This window comes from Schistocerca piceifrons, chromosome 4, assembly GCF_021461385.2.
Source record: "Schistocerca piceifrons isolate TAMUIC-IGC-003096 chromosome 4, iqSchPice1.1, whole genome shotgun sequence".
In the NCBI taxonomy this organism is placed as follows: domain Eukaryota; kingdom Metazoa; phylum Arthropoda; class Insecta; order Orthoptera; family Acrididae; genus Schistocerca; species Schistocerca piceifrons.
In genome coordinates, this window is record NC_060141.1 from 259,075,214 (window position 1) to 259,096,564 (window position 21,351).

The 21,351-nt window shown below is 42.6% G+C and overlaps 1 protein-coding gene across 1 annotated transcript in view; it reads left to right on the top strand.

Moving 5' to 3' along the window:
- The first annotated feature begins 1,606 nt into the window (after nt 1-1,606).
- Nucleotides 1,607-21,351, top strand: part of LOC124795771 (zinc finger protein 608) — a 295,215-nt gene continuing 275,470 nt past the window's right edge. The window contains exon 1 of the mRNA XM_047259854.1: nt 1,607-2,410. The gene's annotated coding sequence lies outside the window, so the exon portion shown is untranslated. The remainder of the gene's footprint in view (nt 2,411-21,351) is intronic.

Below are 21,351 nucleotides of genomic sequence, written 5' to 3' on the forward strand. Positions count from 1 at the left end.
ACTGGTGACAGTTGTGTAAATGTGGTTTGTGGATGTCTGTTTCGAGGTTGTGTCCCTTGACAACCATGGTATCCGTAACTGCGGTTGGCACGTGAGTCCAGTTTTACACTACCTAACGAGGATTATGTGTGAACAGCCATTGTGCACTTCAGAACGAAAGCACGCTCGAAACTAGCTACTAAAGTGTCCCAACCCGTTTCCTCAGCCCAATGATCAAATTCTCTTTCGTCCCATACAGAGTTAATGTGCATAGGTTTCCGGTAATCCTTACGCACTGCCTTTCACGTAGTACGCACATTTCATTTATAGTATTTTGTATCCATAGTATCTTGTATCCTTTAACTTCAGATTTACGGAAATCACCGATTTTAGAATCGTTTTAGTATTGTTATAATATATATGTAAAGCAAGTCAAGGAAATTGTGTTATTTTGCTAGAGCATTTCAGATGTTTGCCGAACTGATACACAATTCCATTACACGTTTTGTATCGTGGCTGGCTGCTTATCCAGTAGTCTGCTTTACTGGTGCCTCGTTTCTGAATCAACATTGCTACTAAGGGTGCGCAATTGCTGTTCATTAGAACTGCGATAGGAACATCGAAATTTTAATAGCAGACTCGTTGTCGTTTTCTACGAGACTCCAATGTTCTAAATAGCATTATGTTTGACTTAAGAAGGCATTTACCTGTTTCGAGCGAATAAGTTTTTATTTTTCCAGAGTCGTGTGGGTGGAATAGTTTTTATGATCATTCAAGTACGGAAAACTTATAAACATATGTCTTTGAATTGTTGCTGTGTAATGTCGCTGATTGCGCAGGTATTATTAATGGCATCTATCTCTGCCTGCCCACGAGAAACCGTATTATGTCACCCAAGCGGCAAATCCTATCGTAAAAAAATACAGCGAACTACAAAATTCAGTTTTTGCGACACATTGTTCTGGCACAATATCTTTTTAAGTCCAAATAAGTATTGGCTTAGACGACGGCATTCTTGGTAGACGCATCGGCAGCGTAGTTTTCTCTTCCTCACTGAACCCTGCAGCCGCAAGTTGTTTTCGAAAAGGCCTGCACGCGGGAGCTTCGTCTCCCTCGCCCCAGACTGTATTCATTTCGATATCGCCTTTTACCAAAAAAAAAAAAAAAAAAAAAAAAAAAAAAAAAAAAAAATCATATAATTCGTGGTGGTGCTATTGAAAAATTCGAGTCATCGCGACTACTGAGGCAATCCTCAGAAATGCGCGGCGGAATTTATCACCCTTCCCCATGAAAAATCAGCCTACAGTCGGGATCCACAGGAGAACTCCCGGGCAACCGCCATCGCGCGTTCCGGCAAGACAACATGTTTTACGTGTTTCCGAAGTCCTGCGAACCCTAGGAAGAACAGCTGTATTTACACGTCGCTGCGAAGAGTTGTAATCACTTGTTTCGGTCACTTTGTTTTGATAGATAAAGGCCGTACGTCGGCCGCGTTATTCTTTGTGTGGGGCAGACGAACCGGTGATGGCGATTGCTCCGTCGAGTCTGCGGGGCCCCTCTGTGTGTGCGCGCGCGGCGCTCGGCGCGGCGGCCCCGGATTGCGCATAACGGTCGTTGGGCCCGGTCCGCGTGGCGAGCGCGCCGAGCGGGGTATGATGAAGCCTGGCCGAGCCGCGGTGCTCGCCATGTGTACGTAGAGTGGCGCCGGGCGCGAGTGACGGGAAACCGGCAAAGTGCAGTGTCCGCGTGTGCGGAAAACTAATCTTCACGTTGTGGTTCACTTGTACTACTTTTCACGTACCTAGTAGTTGGATTAAGCTCGGTGTGTAAATGGAGCCACATGTGTTTCGCAAACGGAGGTTGGTGCACAACTGATCGCTTTGCTGCTACCCGTAGATTCTTTTTTTTTTATATTTGTGCCTAGCACAAGTAGATGCTTCATCTGTTGAGAAAGCTCACTGAATAAGTCTGTAAATGTACTTGTGTTTCAGGTGTTGTGTTGTGTGTTCGTTTATGTAAACACGCGGTTGTTTGTATGGTGTATTGTCTCTGCTGTTGTTTATTTCGCGATACGGCTACGTGCCGTCGGCAGCTGTTTGCACGCCAGACAGGCTTTTGTTTACAGAGGAGCCGCTGAGGAAGGATTTTGACAGGATTTCGGCGGTGATCTCTTCGTCTCTCAGTGGATTCTGTAGTGTTCGACAGCTTAGTGAATATTTTGTTTTTACAAGAAAATTTGTGAGTGTGGTACACTGAAGGAGGAGGAGGAGGAAAAATTGTGCCACAGCCTTCGACGGAAAGTCACGAGAAAGAAGATAGGAGGAATGGAATGCTAGAGGACTACTAGCCCTTTGTCATCGATCACGCAGCGGTGGAGTCGGGAACACAAGGCAGATTTCCACCGACCACGTATTTGCGAGAGCTGCACAGGGTACGTTCACGTCTGTATCATTGTTTCAGCGACTGCATGTTTATCGCCCTCCCGCTCGCCTTCGATCCGGGAAACGGGGAAGCCATTTTGTTTGTTGCGTTCCGGGCGGCTCTCTTCACTGTCTCTGTCCCTGTGAATTAAAAGGCTCGCCTGTGCACCTCTTCCTTCTTGCTGTTAGACTAACTCGTGTGTGAACATTACAAACTTTGGTGTGAAGTTTGTGCCCTAACGTAGCATTGGTTTACGTGTGTGTGTGTGTGTGAGAGAGAGAGAGAGAGAGAGAGAGAGAGAGAGAGAGAGAGAGAGAGATGGATGAATGGAGTGGGGAGCAAGAAAGAGAGCGAGAGTATTGAGAATGCACGTGTCATTGGATAAGCGCATTACCGTAAATAGCACTGTCGTTTCCGAGAGTCTTCATTAATATTTGTTGTCACGTTCCATACTTGCAACGTCTTCCGTAATAACACTGACTAACGTGGAAATACCCTGGCATGTGTACTGAGTGTAGCTAATAAACTTCATTACTGCACACCCATTAGTAATAATAGTTTCTTAGATTCTCATCTGACGACACACTTTATCATCCGCATACAGAAACCCAATCTGCTACCAATGTTATTCCTCTTTGTTTTGTTTACGTTATTTCCACGAAATACCATATAAGATATTGTTGATAATGCTATTTCTAGTAATTGAATCTCTTCGTACAGTGCGTCCTTTGTATAAATTGCCATCTCTGTAGCCGAACACACACAGAAAACGATGGTGTTATTGGAAAGTGTGGCATTCCTCTGCCACCTTTTATTTCTGAAATTACTGTGAATGCATATGTGGTTCTTGTCAACAAAATGTTTTCTCGTAAGTTTGGGGGGAGGGCTCGCTCAGGTATTATAATTTTGTACTCATTGCTCGGGTAACTGTACTTTTGATGTAAGACATTAAACTTTGGTTATCGCTTTATATTTTTCCACTATGCAATAGGGTTCAAAACTGATCTGATATTTACGTTGGTATGCCTACATGTCTACTACTATTACTAGGCGCGCGCGTGTGTGTGTGTGTGTGAGAGAGAGAGAGAGAGAGAGGGGGGTTTGTTTCTTCTTTAAAATATTTTGATCTTAGTATGTTGTAAACGTGTGGTTTGACTTGAATGAGATACGTAACGGTATTTTCAAGCGCTCAAATCGCATGGAGCAGTCCAGCTAGATTCTTAACCGTTCCTATTAATACTTTGTTATTGTAAAGTGATATTGGCACGTTGGTGCACATGGAAGTTACGACAGAAACTGGGAGAGTAAGAGTTGAAGCTCGGTTTAATGTAATCCGTTCCTTGGCGACAGTCCAGAGCATTGTGCTGTCAGAGGCAGCAATTTGCTTAGGAATGAGAAGTAGAGGTTGTAGTCACATGAAAAAAGGTATCATTTTAAATTTTAAGAAGGTATCGTACTAACAGACTGGTAGATCATTCAACTTGTGCAAATATCGTCATTAGTACAAGTGCTCCGTGACCATCAAAGTATGATGAAAAGCCGGTAGGTGAAAGCTACATAAACCGATTACTTCGCTTCCTGGCTTTGGGTGTGAATCATTAGAGAAATTTTTTAAAATGACTTGTCTGCTCACGTTTGGATGTAGATCACTAGCTGTGTTGTAGAATGGCGTTTTACGAGTACACACCATGACAGTGAAGTCTATCCACTTCATTGACATTCACTTCATAATTTCAACATGTTTTATGCAACTTGGCGACGGGTTCTATGGTGTGTTAAGTCCGACTAAAGCGGAAAAAACTGTTAAGATGGAGGGTTGACATGTGAAGGCCAAATGAGGTGACAGTATAATTCGTTCATTGGACATTCCGTATGCTTATGTACCTGTTATCTCCGTGGCAAGCTTTGGAAAGGATGGGTCTGTACACCTTCCCCACAGTTGAGACAGCACCTCTCACCATACGGTATCCAATCAACTTGAGTCACTTACATAGAAATTCCCGTGTATGTAGAAAGTGTACGTAGAGGTGGTACCCAGCTAATGAGAAGGACTGCAATGCTTAACATTGTGCATTTGGTCCGTTATGTTGTGTAAACTCCTTGTTCTCATTCAGTTGTTGTTCTTCTACTTGAAACTTACAGATTGTGTATGGGTGAAAGAACGCCCATAGTTCTTGTCACAAGTGTAGTAGTAGATACATATGTAGAGTACAAATGATAGAATGTAGTTGGTTCGAATGACCATGACCTGAAAGAGCGAGGGTAAGACAATAGGCGACTATTCGGTCACTCAGAATTGTTTCCCAGGGTTTTCCTAAATCAAGAAGGCAAGTCTCTAGATGATTCTGACAACAAAGCCATGGCTAATTTTCAAAGTCCTAATAGTTTAGTGTTTTGTTGCTGTTGGCCTCTGTCAGTCGGGTGTTAAACTTACATTACTCATAGCGTCTACGGTCACCCACGGGGATGGCTTTGTGGTTTCACTAAATGGTCAATCCTTACAGTATTGATCAGGCTGTGCAAGGCGTTGGTTGATTAGTCAGAGCAATGAGGAAATACCTCATGTAAATCTTAGAAAACAGTACTGGACACCATTTGAAAGGGAACTCATTGCTCTACACGTGGCAGAATAATCGAATGATGCGATTAGCAGCGATACCGAAGCTACTGTGGCCGGTGTCGGACCCAAGGACACCCAGACATGGAGAGAGGTTTCAAGCGACCACATCCTGTCCACGAACGATGTCGGTTTGCGCAGGTCGAGAAACGGCTAGGTATTACATTGTAGCCGGTTCCAAGCGACAGTTGCAGTACGCTCATACATTTGCTTTGTACTTTAAAGCATGTATCCTGCAAATTATGTCTCGCTTGCTCGAGTAAAATTTATTGACCGTATAGTTAAGGATCACCTTACAGAACCCAGAGGCTCGAGGTTGATCTCTGGTAGCCGCCATGACTCACCGACTGCAGTACGTTAGCTGTATAAAAAGAATAAAGTTGGATCTTGATTTACTTTAATCTTTGAGACAAAGACATCCCCTGCCCTCTCTCTCGTTCTTTTTCACTTTTGAAACTGGCTGGATCATCCAGTTATCGGGTCACAGTCAAGGCAAGACTCATCTACAAGTAAAACATCTCCTTCTAAAACACTTTGATACTTAAACGAAGCATCAGGTTGATTTATGTTTACACGTGTTTTGGATCTGCAGATGGCAAGGTGGAATCGTAGTTGAGAGTAATCCCATCCGTTCATACTCCACAAGTGACTGGCATAACACCTTTAACCAAGCACAATGTTCAACACATCAACGTCACCTTGCAACCATGTGCAAACCAGTTTGCATTAGACAAACTGGCAGCCCCTCTTTAAGACTTTCTCGAGACACATCGAACATGCACCAGCCCTTCAAGTGTTGCCTGTCTTGTTGGCTTAGGTCAAGCAACTTATCTGTACTGCTAACATCAATGTCGTCATTGTCAAGTAAAGTAATGCTGTGTTGTCCCCAAATGTTGGTTTGAACACCATGGTGCTTTACTGGGCATGCTACTGAAAACTGGTGTGACATAACCTCCTGCTTATCTTTGGAATATGAACTGCAGTGCAGTTTGCTATTTTTTACATTGACAGTTCCTTTCCAGTGGCCAAAGAAACGTCGGTAGAAAAAAGTCTTGAGACCGCCTGAGGATCGAACCACAGACTTGTATATATGTAGTATTGTTCTTGACCACTGAGCCAATTACTCACGAATATCTCCTGTGGTCCACCGTGATCACTGGTTAACGGAAACGTCCGATTCCACCCGTCTGCTTTGACCAATGACGTCATGAATATGGTGGAAATGACCATTCACAACAACTCCCTTATCGCGACTATGACGTCATTACAGAAACGTGACAACAAACACAAAAATAGATCGAAAAATCATCAAACACATATTCCTCCAAAAATATAATAAAACTAACGGGCCAAGTGGGGGGAATTGCCGGGTTTTGGGTGGGGACAAACTAAAAATAAACACACGCCACCAAACCAAAAGACAAAAACGATAAAATAAAACGACCGCAACCTTCCTTAAATCAACTAAAAACAATATCCACTGGAATCGAACACTTCCCTTGACCTATATAGGTCAACAGAAACTACCGATACCAAATCATAAAACCCAAAGCTACAACCACGTCCACAATCATCACTACGTCAAAAAACACAACAGTCAACAAAATTGGAAACCTATATAGGCCAACAGCAACTACCGATACCACAGTATAAATCTCAAAACTTTCACCACCACCACACTTAATACGAACATAAAAAAAACACCTAGAAAAGCAAAATCGGAATCGAACAGTTTTCTTGACCAATTATCCTTACGACATCTCCGCATATAGCCGTCCCTGGTCCGAGACGCCGGAGCTTTAGTAAGCCTCATTTCTTCACGACACACTCAACACTTCACGACTTCATCCAAAAATCCGAATAGTTGAAAAATTTTTATTAGAGACAACGCACTGTCTCCCATCATCGCCGACAACCGAAAACTGTCATATCCATACCTTGTTGTTGTTGTTGTGGTCTTCAGTCCTGAGACTGGTTTGATGCAGCTCTCCATGCTACCCTATCCTGTGCAAGTCTCATCTCCCAGTACCTACTGCAACCTACATCCTTCTGAATCTGCTTAGTGTATTCATCTCTTGGTCTCCCTCTACGATTTTTACCCTCCACGCTGCCCTCCAATGCTAAATTTGTGATCCCTTGATGCCTCAGAACATGTCCTACTAACCGGTCCCTCCTTTTTGTCAAGTTGTGCCACATACTCCTCTTCTCCCCAATTCTGTTCAATACTTCATCATTAGTTATGTGATCTACCCATCTAATCTTCAGCATTCTTCTGTAGCACCACATTTCGAAAACTTCTATTCTCTTCTTGTCCAAACTATTTATCGTCCATGTTTCACTTCCAATCCATACCTACCGAAGACATAATAACGCAATTTACCAAAATTCACACGCGACGAAGAGAAAAACTACAATAACGTCGACATAACAAAACCAGAATCGTTAACTCACTGAAGAACATTCCTCTGAAAGCACAGTCACTACCGATACCACACACGTGCAATGCTACCACGCAAATGAACCCCATACGCCACATAACACGCTACCCATAAACACACCACCAGAGAGAACCACCGACCGCAGCAATACGCCACCTATAAACACGACACACGCAGACATCACCCAACACACAACACATAAACACACCACCAGAGAGCACCACCGATCATATCAAAACGACACCTACACACACACACACACACACACACACACACACACACACCACTCTCACAAACTAAATTCCGCGCCGTCGTGGCGTCACACCACAACAGCCTTACTACGTCACGGGTCAAAGCCGACGGGTGGAATCGGACGCTTCCGTTGAAGCTTAACCTAGCTTATCACACAGTGTAAACGGAGTGCAGTGGGGTGCGGTTCAAGGAATAATAGCTGCCAACATGATAGCTATGATACAAATTTTCACAGAGTGTTGTTACAAATGAGTAAGTAGTCCGCAGATCATCATCATCTTTTTCTTCTACTTCTTCTTCTTCACTGTTTCCTGGATATTGTTAAAGAGCCTCTTCCTCCTCCTGTCCAAGTATAACCTGTCACTGTGGTCGTCATACTTTGTCATTCTTCTGGCAGCGAGGTCATTCTTGATCATGTTCTTCCAATGGGTTCTGAGTCTTCTTACAACACGTTTTCGATCCACCTCTCTTTCCAAATTTATTCCGGCTGTTCTTGCAGGCATCAATCTTATTATATGCCCATACCACCGTAGTCTGGATTTGCTTATTCGGTGTAAAAGGGTCACTTAATTCTGACTTTCTTCCACATCTCTTGGTTGCTGAACTTATCCATCATGAGCTTCTCTCTTTGTGAGGGTGCCTGCTTCGATACCATAGGTCAATATTGGTTTGAAGTAGTTGTTAAACATCACTTAGTTTGCTTCTAATGGAATCATATTGTCCCAGAAAAGGGCTCTAACTTGTTGGTAGTAAAATTCAGGATCTTTTTGCACTCTGTTGGTAATATTCTCTCCAATCAAATTATCCCTGAAGATGATACTTTTCTAGGTACAGAAAATTGCTCACACTGCTAACTGGTGGCCTCCTAGTTTCACATTTACAGGATGCCCAACTCTCTAGAGAGCCATCGCCACTGTCGTGGTCTCTCAAATGTGGAGGTCATATTCTTGGAACTGAGGTTTCCACACATTTAGTCTTGTCCTAACTTACTCTTCTGCTCTACATCGTCAGCGAAGGCAACTGCATTAAATTCACCAAATCTTTCCTGGTGTTCTGGAATTTATCGTCCATAACATTGATGTTCAGTAGTGAGGACAGTGCACTGCCATGCTGAACTCCACTCTTGGTCTGAAATCTTGAAAATGGTCCCTCTCCAACTTGTATGCAGCTAGTACAGGACTTGTACAGCATCTGGATTTTCCTTACCAGACCTTTATGTCCATTTCTTTTCCTCAGGCGCTCCTAAATGTCTCTTGCAACATGATTATATGCCCTTTTTACATCTAGGAATACAATGAACAAGTTCTTGCCCTTGTCCAAGTATTATTCTATCAGTGTTGTGGTACTGAAAGTTAGATGACATTGTAATTCTGTCAGAGATTGGAAAGGATTTTTAAGGACACATGAGCGGAATGGATGATATCTTGAAAAGAGATTGTAAGGTGAACATCAACAAGAGTAAAACAGAGAGAATGGAGTTTAATCAAATTAAATTAAGCAACGCAGAGGAAATTAGAGTAAGGTAGTTAGAACCAAAAGCACTAGACATGTTTGTTATTTGGGCAGCTAAACAACAGGTGATGACCTTAGTGGAGAGAATATAAAATGCAGATGGGAAAGATGTAAATTTTGCTGTCCATACCCATTTTCGTTGGGTCTTTCTGGGACCAGGACAGTGAACATCACTTATGATACTGACAGAGTGTTGAACATTTTGGCAACTATAGTTTACATAATTCCCATATCCCCAAAATTAGACAAGGATGGAAAAAAGTACAATGCCAGTCACATCAATTTCTTTTTTTTTTAAATTTAAGTTTAGTTGCTGACATTAAGTAGATGTTAATCTCCCTATGTTAATCTCCCTAGTCTTTAAAATTTTTCCATGCCAAATTGTTGTTTATCTTTGAACAGGGCACTAAAAGCAACTAAAAGTAGGCAAACAACTTACTACTGAAAATCAATGGTTACAAGAGAGTGACAATGAATTAGACAATTTTTTTTTTTTTTTACATTTAGAGATTATTTGAAAACTTATTTGATCTTTTTCTCCATTACTGACAGATTAGGCATTTCTACAACGTCAGATATTTGATGGCGTGAATTAAAAGAAATATCAGTTTAGAAAGAAACTGTTTTACTTTTATCAGTTCTTTTCAATCCCATTACATCTGTTGACACCTCTTGAACACTGCAAAGATAATTGAAAATGCATGCCTTTCGTTTTCCTCCAGCAAATTTTGAAACAATGAAATCCAGTTGTTTTACATTCTTTTCACTGATACTTTCTAATATGATTTCTTCAGAATCATCTTCATATAATATAATTCTGACTCACTGTCCATTAATGGAATTACACTTTCATCTGAAGTTTTTGAATTACACACCACCAATTTATTTCTCCCTTACTTTGCTAGTTTTTCTTCCCTCTTTTGTTGAATAATTTTCTTGTCTTCCCCTGCCTTCTTTCTTTCTTGTTTCTCCATTTCTAGTTACTTTTTCATTTCCCCCTTTTTCTGGAAGTAGTGTATCATTTGAAGAGATGTGACAACAGCTGGGATTTTTTTCCTCTTTATTTTAAGCAGTATGACTAGGCCAAAACAAAGCTTTTTCAAAGGGTGATGGTACAAAACCAGCACTAACAAATGATTTTATCTCAATTTTTCATAATTATGTTTGTGGATTGCAAGGTTGTAGAAGTATCACTGACTGTGATGCATTTGCCAGTTCTTGAAGCTGAGAAAGTTGTTCTGGTGATCAAACCTGTAGCAACATCAGCGAGGTGTCCTGTGTTCCAGATGACGGTGTTGCCAAGATTGCTTGCTGAGGCATATCATGTATACCTCATTGATTTACTTTCTTCCAAAGCTTGTAAAGGGGCAAATCTTCTGCGCGACCTGCTCAGTGTTCCTTATTTTCCATGAAACTTGTCACTATCTCAGCCCCAATTTGATCTTCAAGCCAACCTGCATATGTTTTCAACTTGGTCTCTGCAGTTGCAGTTGTTATTGCCACTTGTGGCACGGTAACATATAATTCTGGAACTATAACTACGCCTGCTTTCTAGGGAATTAATCCACATTTAGGATACCCTTTCTGAAGGAGCTTAGATGTTATACCATCTAGAACAGAACTGAGCACATGAGCAAAGTTTATTGAAGTGTCCGGTCCCCTTGTGCTATTCTTGCACTGTTTGCTTCAAAGTTATTTTCAGAATATGGAACACAGCAACATAAAACTGACTCAGTGGCAGTGGCATGTGATGTAAGACCAGCCAGAAACAGAACAACTGGGAAGTCGGCAATGTACTCATAGAAGTTTCCATGGTTCGTCCACCCACTTTATGAACACCAAGTGGCCCATTACTTTGGCACTGTTTGCCTATTTTAGCTAGTACTCAGGTGTACTTGAAAGAAAATGTTCCAAATGTAAACTAGGCTTGCTAGAGAATATAGATACCAAAATTAATTGTAAATAGAGTCATTGGTGGAACAAATTACCCAACAGCACTTTCCGTAATAACTGTTGTGACGTTCTCCTTTTCATTATTTCCAGCCCCTTTTACTGTCTTGCTTCCTCGTTCAGCCCTAAGCTTTCCAGTCTTTGTTTTGAGAAAGAACGAAGTTTCATATCTATTGAAAATCCTGTGTGGGTTCTCAAACACTGAAAGCCCCCTCTCAAAACAACTATGATCCTCCTTAAACCAGTATTTAACATTATTCAGTTTGTAGTTAAATTTTGGCGAATCCTTCGACTTCAGTTGTGCTATTTTAAATCCCTCCTACCATTTCTTTACGGCGAAAGACTTTCCCTTTAAGCTTTTCATTCGTCAGCTAACTTTCTATCAGAATACAATAATAGTTCTTTCGAAATTGGGAACCCTATTTTCTTAATCAGTATTACCCTTTCTGCAAGCAAATTTTCGTGATCCGTTGAAAGTTCTATAGAAACTCCCATTTTCTTTTCTAATAGGTCCTGTCCCTTATGTTTGCCGAACTAAGTTGCCTTTGGAATTCCAAATTATTTTGAAGCAGAAAAACAGCTCATTCCATGGTTCACTACATCAGTGGCCTCTATCATAGATTCTTGTGAGTATTGGTTTTTCTTAGGACCCATGTTTCTGGTAAAGGACAGATAAAAATAACAATTACTACAAGTACTAAGAGAAAATAAAAAATGTAAAATGATAACATAGCACTCCTAAATTTGACATTTGTGTACCTAAAGCTGACATCCTACGTCGATTATAGGCTCTAAGTGACACAGAGTAATACAGCTGATATCATTATGACCTGCATTAAAATTACTTTCAGGTACAGTCTAAAAGAGAAGTTGAAGCGAAATCAAAAGTTTAAGCCCCTGTCATATTTGAGATTATGCTAATTTATAAGAACTAATAGTTGATATACGTGTCTAATGTTGTGGACTGGCAAGACAGCCAATCCATAATGACGGGTAGCCGAAAGGCACGCGTTTAAGATCGCACAGACTGGCGTGAGGTCTGGAACAATTAAAGGAGTTTATAGTAGCAAATAAAGTACGTAGTTGATGTAATACTTAACTTTAATCCATACTTGGAGAACATCGCTCTTGTTGATACATGAATGATAATCTCAATATAAACTGGTAATGGCGCCTTGCTAGGTCGTAGCAAATGACGTAGCTGAAGGCTATGCTAACTATCGTCTCGGCAAATGAGAGCGTATTTGTCAGTGTAGCATCGCTAGCAAAGTCGGCTGTGCAACTGGGGCGAGTGCTAGGACGTCTCTCTAGACCTGCCGTGTGGTGGCGCTCGGTCTGCAATCACTGACAGTGGCGACACGCAGGTCCGACGTATACTAATGGACCGCGGCCGATTTAAAGGCTACCACCTAGCAAGTGTGGTGTCTGGCGGTGACACCACATCTAACCTATAGTCCTATACTCTTTGAAAACAAAGTCAATAATACAGTCTTTTTAATAACACGAAAGAAGTATAAGTCTTCTAAAACATACAGAAAAATATTGAAACAAACTGAATGAAACTTACCTGTTTACATGATTTCCTAAGGTTTGCTTCTTGCTTCTGTTGTAGTGCAGATCACAGCCACTCTGTAGCAATTGTGGACTTGTAGGGTGTCGCATTGCCCTGCTGGAATTGCCCAAGTCCGTCGGAATGCACAATGGGCATGAATGTATGCAGGTGATCAGACAGGATGCTTACGCGCGTCTTACCTGTCAGTGTATCTAGACGTATCAGGGGTCCCATATCCCTCCAACCGCACACGCCCCACACCAAGACAGAGCCTCCACCAGCTTGAAAAATCCCCTGCTGAAATGCAGAGTCCTTGGTTTCATGAGGTTGTCTCCATACCCGTACACGCCCATCCACTCGATACAGTTTGAAACGAGACTCGTCCCTGCAGGCAACATGTTTCCAGTAATCAACAGTCCAATGTCGGTGTTCAAGGGCACAGGCGAGGAATAAAGCTTGTGTCGTGCAGTCATCAAGGGTACACGAGTGGGCCTTCGGCTCCGAAAGCCCATATGGATGATGTTTCGTTGAATGGTTCGCATGCTGACACTTGTTGATGGCCCAGCATTGAAATCTGCAGCAATTTGCGGAAGTATTGCAGTTCTGTCATGTTGAACGGTTCTCTTCAGTCGTCGTTGGTCCCTTTCTTGCAGGATCTTTTCTCCGGTCGTGGGGATGCCGGAGATTTGATGTTTTACTGGACTCCTGATATTCACTGTACACTCGTGAAGTGGATCGTACGGGAAAATCCTCACTTCATCGCTACCTTCGAGAATAGTGTGTTCCATCGCTCGCGCGCCGACTGTAAAACCACGTTCAAACTCATTTAAACCTTGATAACCTGCCATTGTAGCAGCAGTGACCGAAGTAACTGCGCCAGATAATTGTCCTATATTGGCGTTGCCGACCGCAGCGACGTATTCTGCCTGTTTACATGTCTGTTTATTTGAATTCGCATGCGTATACCAGTTTCTTTGGCGCTTTAGTGTACATTACTTCATTTAATTAGTTCAAACATTTTAAAAATTATAAGTCGACTTTAAGCGGTCTGTCAACCATATGCGCTTTTATCTTAATGTAAGAAGAGTTCTCGATTTACATGACGCAGGGAGTAACGATTGGCATTTAGACACACGGAAGGTGCTAGCTGATAACAAAAGTTAACAAAACTTTTTTTTTTACCTGAATGGAAGATTTTAAACTTTGTAATTTGAGGTCGTAGAAAAATAGTTGGTTAGTTTTGATATTATCTCTAGTTTCTGAGATCACACTAGTATAGTACTGGTGAAATGCATTGTTTAAAAGCAGAATACGAAACTGTTGCAAAGTGTTTGAGTGCATTTTTTAATGTAAATAAGGTTTAAACACATTACATTTAAATTAACAACACAAACATAGAAAAGAATATCTCAAACTCCGACGTGGGCTGCTACAGATGAGCGCACATTCTCTTGGTCTACTGTTATCCCGTTCTGGGGCATCTCGAAGCAACGCCGAAAAGTAGTCTGTAAGCATAGATCACCACCACTGACCCTTGGTATCTTCGTTCTGTTGTCGATATATCTGAGCAGAGGCGCTCAACAAGCTCATCACTCATTCCATCGCAGTTTTCCGAAGAAAAAGAAAATAATAATGTGAGCGGACAAAGTGCATTTCGAATGACACGTTACAATGATACTTGTTTAATAGGTTCTTCACCAGCTCGACTTAATTTGCAGTTCTTCTGTCGCCCAAGAAGTCATGCACAACCACTCTTAAGGAACTCCAAAGTTTGCTTATCATTGCCCTGGAGGATTAAATCGGAGTTTTGATCCACGAGAATTTTACAAACGATTCACACCGCAGCAGGCATGTAGACTATTCTCGGTTTTAAACTCTGTTTTAAAATATTGAATTAAATCTTTCTCACGTGTCGTGTAAATTGACATATTACGACGTGTTTCTACAGGGTGTTTCAAAAATGACCGGTATATTTGAAACGGCAATAAAAACTGAACGAGCAGCGATAGAAATACACCGTTTGTTGCAATATGCTTGGGACAACAGTACATTTTCAGGCGGACAAACTTTCGAAATTACAGTAGTTACAATTTTCAACAACAGATGGCGCTGCGGTCTGGGAAACTCTATAGTACGATATTTTCCACATATCCACCATGCGTAGCAATAATATGGCGTAGTCTCTGAATGAAATTACCCGAAACCTTTGACAACGTGTCTGGCGGAACGGCTTCACATGCAGATGAGATGTACTGCTTCAGCTGTTCAATTGTTTCTGGATTCTGGCGGTACACCTGGTCTTTCAAGTGTCCCCACAGAAAGAAGTCACAGAGGTTCATGTCTGGCGAATAGGGAGGCCAATCCACGCCGCCTCCTGTATGTTTCGGATAGCCCAAAGCAATCACACGATCATCGAAATATTCATTCAGGAAATTAAAGACGTCGGCCGTGCGATGTGGCCGGGCACCATCTTGCATAAACCACGAGGTGTTCGCAGTGTCGTCTAAGGCAGTTTGTACCGCCACAAATTCACGAAGAATGTCCAGATAGCGTGATGCAGTAATCGTTTCGGATCTGAAAAATGGGCCAATGATTCCTTTGGAAGAAATGGCAGCCGAGACCAGTACTTTTTGAGGATGCAGGGACGATGGGACTGCAACATGGGGCTTTTCGGTTCCCCATATGCGCCAGTTCTGTTTATTGACGAAGCCGTCCAGGTAAAAATAAGCTTCGTCAGTAAACCAAATGCTGCCCACATGCATATCGCCGTCATCAATCCTGTACACTATATCGTTAGCGAATGTCTCTCGTGCAGCAATGGTAGCGGCGCTGAGGGGTTGCCGCGTTTGAATTTTGTATGGATGGAGGTGTAAACTCTGGCGCATGAGACGATACGTGGAAGTTGGCGTCATTTGGACTGCAGCTGCAACACGGCGAATGGAAACCCCCGAGGCCGCTGTTGGATCACCTGCTGCACTAGCTGCGCGTTGCCCTCTGTGGTTGCCGTACGCGGTCGCCCTACCTTTCCAGCACGTTCATCCGTCACGTTCCCAGTCCGTTGAAATTTTTCAAACAGATCCTTTATTGTATCGCTTTTCGGTCCTTTGGTTACATTAAACCTCCGTTGAAAACTTCGTCTTGTTGCAACAACACTGTGTTCTAGGCGGTGGAATTCCAACAACAGAAAAATCCTCTGTTCTAAGGAATAAACCATGTTGTCTACAGCACACTTGCACGTTGTGAACAGCACACGCTTACAGCAGAAAGACGACATACAGAATGGCGCACCCACTGACTGCATTGTCTTCTATATCTTTCACATCACTAGCAGCGCCATCTGTTGTTGAAAATTGTAACTACTGTAATTTCGAAAGTTTGTCCGCCTGAAAATGTACTGTTGTCCCAAGCATATTGCAACAAACGGTGTATTTCTATCGCTGCTCGTTTAGTTTTTATTGCCGTTTCAAATATACCGGTCATTTTTGAAACACCCTGTAGAAGATTCCACTGTTTCAGCCTAGGAGCCGAGATTTGTTTGTAGTAGGTCTGCGTCACTTTCATCACCTTGGATTAAACCATGTGCCTCATTTATTCAGCTGCGAAATTAGGATCCTGTGATGTTGAAGCAAAGAGTATTGGATGCGATACCTCCGTTTTGGCTTCATTACCGTCTGCCTCCAGACGGTAATACCGTGGTTGTTACAGTACAGGCTAAAGATCCTCATGTGGAACTGGGCGGGTGGCCGACGGGATGTTTGGGAATTTATTGTTCAACCTCTTCCTTCTTGATGCACCTTTGTGAATAGCAGGTACCATGCGCAAATAGCAGTTACTGTATCTGCATGACTGGTTGGCTCCCTCTAAATCATAGGGATAGCAAAGGACATCAACGTCCAATTTTATTTGTCCATACATGTAAATTTGCAAAACATTAGTTGCCCATCATTTGTCTTGATCACCTAACTTCGCATAGGCTGGCTTCAGTAGCGAAGTAATATGTCGTTTTTGGCTTGCAATTGTCACATTTCCATAGGCTCAGTAGACTTGGTGAGGATGGTTTACACTTTTACGCGACGTTGTGGCATTTTTTACTTGAATGCACCCATGAATTCAAAATGAAACAACGTAACGACGTTTTTAGTTTCACCAAGTAATTGACAAGCAGGTAATGAAATGAGACGAGTTATAGTAGGCCTTTATAATTTAGATATAAATTTTAACACATATACTGCCTGAAAAAAAAGCAACACCTTCAAGGACCATGTTCAGTGACACCAGGCTTTAATGTACATACTGAGGAGTTGTCGTGTTAGGGATTCATTGTAACGGTTTCATCTCTTGAAGATTTGGATAATCTAGCGTCTGTATATTCTTGAGTCTAAAGGTTGATGTGGAGCTGTAAACCTCACTGCTTAAGTTCTGTGCCCCAAACAAGTTACTGTAAACCGAGGTTCTCCACGCCCTCACGCTCCACACTGCCTTTCATGCACGCGATAATTCCCAACCCGACTCTCTGGCGACTGAAAAGGCATGTTTTACCTAGCGTCGACCATGCGAAGTGGCAGTGTATTTGCAATTTTAATGCTGCCATTCGGCCTTGTGTGTTCCGCGGTTTTTCGAAATCGTGCTGGGATGATTCTTGAAACGTCCTTATCTCCAATTTTCTTTCCTTTGAATACTGTGGTGCAATTCTTTCTTCCCAGAAACTTCTAAAACTGAGGTGGTAATGACGAAGTATAACCTGATGTGTTCTGCAAACCCAGGATAACGATTTCCCCAATGCCTGTCCACCTCATATCTTACGCATTTTGGATGATACTCCCAGGAATATGGAAGTAGACGGTGTTTTTCTATTGGGCAACTCACCTCTAACTTTGATACATTGAGTAGGTGATTTAAATCTAATGGATGAATGCTTCCAGACTGAAACTTTCACTCTCCAGTGGTCTGTGAGCTGTTTTGAACCTTCGTGGCAGATTCAAAACTGGGCAGGATAGGGACTCGAACACTGAACCCATGCCTTCCGCGGGCAGTCCGTTTGCCGACTGAGCTATTGACGCAGGACGCACATCCTGGCGTCATAATTGTATTTCTGGCGGTGTCTCTCCTCCTACTTTCAAAATTTAACAAAAGGTCTTCTGCTTTTACGTTTCTGGACTCGTTCTCTTACGAGGAATGATATTGCCGAGAAACGTCATAGCCACGGTCTATGGAACTGTTTGCAGAATGAAACGAATATGTGAGGAATTTTTACTCAGCATTCGCGAGTAATATGTAGTCCTACGAGAACTAAGGTTCTTCAGTATAGATGCACTTCTGCCCATTACTGAATGAGATTATTGGTAGTCAGTTGTGTGTTGGTTATCGGTAGGCAATTGTGTATTGTGTTATATTTGTACTTGGCTTCATGTTGTATCTGCTTATCTTGACTCACGCATCCAGCGGGACTGAAGCATGCAGCGCTTTATGTAGACTAACATACGGCAGGCCGGCTTTGTTTCCCCGCAAGCGAGCGAAAGCAGTTGTGGCAATGCGGCGGAAGATTTGTGTTGCGGTCGGCGGATGTGGGCTGCAGTTTCACGTCGAGCGGTTAGAGTTACGCAGCTCCGCACTATTCGCCCGACGTTTTACCCAGAGGAGATAAGCCATTCTTCACCACACACGTCCTCCCAGGAGATACGCAGGAAAGCCCGTCTGGAGGTAGGAAAGTCCGAGAAACGTACTTGCAGGTTGAATTCGAGACCTGTGTGGCTCGCCTCAATAATTTAATCCTGCGGAGACTAGGGTCTGGGTTCGAATCCTGAGCGGATGTTCCTTTACTGCCTGTTAGGTGGTTTATTGAAACCACATACTCTGGTGCAGAGTGTAATATTTATTGTGGAGTGCTTTTGCCCCATACAGACGATAAAAATCTCACGATCTTCTTTCTGGGTTGACCAACCAAGTTCTATTCGTCTGTGTGCGACACGCTGCTTCAAGGTCTACATCTACTCCCATGTTTAGCAGTAAGAGGTTTCTCCAGGCACCCCCCGCTCCATTGAATTAACTCTGTGCACCTGCAAAAAGTGCGTAGATAGGTTTATTGCCTGTAACCGTGGCGTGATGGTAACCAAGACGGAAACGTTTCAGATACAAGTAGCGAACTTTCAGTTAAACGTCTGAACCGGGAATAATATGACTGTTTACACGCAAAGGTCCAGATTACTCCCAGGGTACTTCATGTTGCGCACACCTTTGCGTAATGTGAAACTCTGATGCCAACTAATTTGATCCAATAGAAGTTTCATCAGTTGCATAGCTGTTACGGCGTTTTATCCAGATAGGGAAAGAAAGACTGCCATTCTCCTTGTCGTAGAATCTGTAGCTCTAGGTTGAACTGCAGTCGACACGATGTAGTCTTTTGTCGTCCAGATAACTCGATGCTCGCTGTCATATTTTCACTCCTTTCGACTTCACTTAGAAGTATTTTTCTGCGTTTGAAAAACGTTGTTTGATTCTGATTTGCCAATACTTAGGATAAGTACATTCGGCAGGACGCGACGTGCAGTCTCTTCCTGTAATTCATCATTTTGTCTGTTGTGACGCCATCTTCAGCGCTCCGTAACATGGATATCCACTCAGAGTAAAAGGTAAAGCCGCTATCAACCCGAAGGTTGGTTTGAACACCACAGGGCTTCACTAGGGATGGTGGTATTCGAGGTGGATTTTTTGTGGCTTCCCCCGACCTTCTATCTTAACCTAGCAGGTCATTGGGGGGGGGGGGGGGGGGGGACCACCTGTAGTCTTGCTGTGCGACTCGACATGTTTCACATTAAGAAACATTGTCAGAAGTGAAAAATGTGATAAGCGAAGGATAAAATTCTAGATTAGACAGCGGATCGATTCCTTGACTTTGGGATTAGTTGTGTGGCACTTTTCAGCCACCGAGCCACACTACCTCACAGTACGCGTAGCCAAAGGCATTAATCGGTGCTACACGTCATTTCTTGCCACAAATGTAACACGCCACAGCCTATGCACCCCATTTGCACTCATCTGTGTTGCCATGTTATCGACTACTTCATGTCTTAGGATGTAGTTCAGAGTTCAGTGTAACGCCCCTTCTAGTAGTAAAATTCTTCCAATAACTTCTTAACCCTCCTCTTCCCCCCCGCCCCCCCCCCCCCTCCCAACTTGTAACAGGCTTTGTTTGTATTTGAAACTCATCTTCATCATAACATTCAGTTTTGCTTTAGGCATTCTTGCCTGTTCCAATTTCATGTATATTGCAGCTGATCTTTCCTATATTATTTCAGATATTCGTTCTTTGAATGTCTTCATGCCATTTCCTTCTGTACTCCTCTGTTTTCTGAAATATACTACTGAAGCCCAGTTCAGTCCTTATTTCACTATTTTTTCCGATCTATAAGTTTGTAACCAGCTAGAGGTCTCATCTCTGCTGCCTCAATCATACTCCTCCTCTGATTGGCGAATAGAGTCCAAGTCGCTGATTCATACATTAGAACTGGTACTGCCATCACGTTATAAAATTTTAGTACTGTCACTTGTCTAACTTCTGTGACGAGGGTGCAATTCATAGCTCCTAGAATTTTGCAGTTTGTATTCTTGATCATTGTGTGTGATATATGAGACCTCACATTCCAGATAATTAACGGAATTTATTTGTCATAGCGTCTTATCAATTATTATTTTTACTCTTAAATGCTCCTTATTATTGAATGCCGTTATCTTATTTTTACTTTTAGATATTGTCATAATATAACCATTTGCTACCTTGTGTAAGGACAAAATTGCTCTCTGTAATTTATCTTGAGAGTTCATTATGATTATTTGATCATCCGCAAACAGGAGAGTATTTACGACTTCGTTATTAATTTTTTAATGGTGCTCTAAATTATCCTGCCATGACTTTATGGCGTTATTTACGTGTATGTGAAATAATCTGTGTTGTCTCACTCCTTGACTGATGTTTGTCGCAATTGGACTTAGTTTTGAAACTTCTCAACGGATTTTAAGCGTGAGGTGAACCCTCACTCGACACTATCCACTATGTTTCTGTGTCAACGCTTTTAGCGGTTGAGCTGTCCAGGAGCGTCGCACGACAACTTCAGTATCCCTCATACGCCACAAAGGCTCAGCTGCGTATAGATCAGTGGACTAGAATGGTGGAGGAGGGTTGGTGAGGAGAGAGACAGCTGCAGCAAGAGCTGGTTGCAGAATGAGTCACCCAGTCTGCGGCGGATCTACTGTGTGCCTGTTGTACACAACGAGAAACTACCTTCCCAGAATCACCTAGACACCCATAAGCGATGTTTTCGAGTTGTCGTTCAGTAGGAGATGTGGCAAGAAAAAAAAAATAGTAGTTACGTGAGGCTACTGAGGAACAAGTGGGTAGTGAAGTCCAGGGGGGCAACCAACTGTAAAAGGGAATAAAAGAGGAAGCTTGACCAGACAACCGCAAGAGAAGAAATTGTGTGCAAACAGTTGTGCGCCTCTTACATGTAGTCGGCACAACAAAAGCGCAGACAGCTACTCGTCCGTGAATTTTTCCTCCCGTGTTCGTAAACGGCGGCAGGCGATACGCCTGAGTAGCCACGGTCTGACTGCCGCCATTTTGCAGCAAGGCAAAC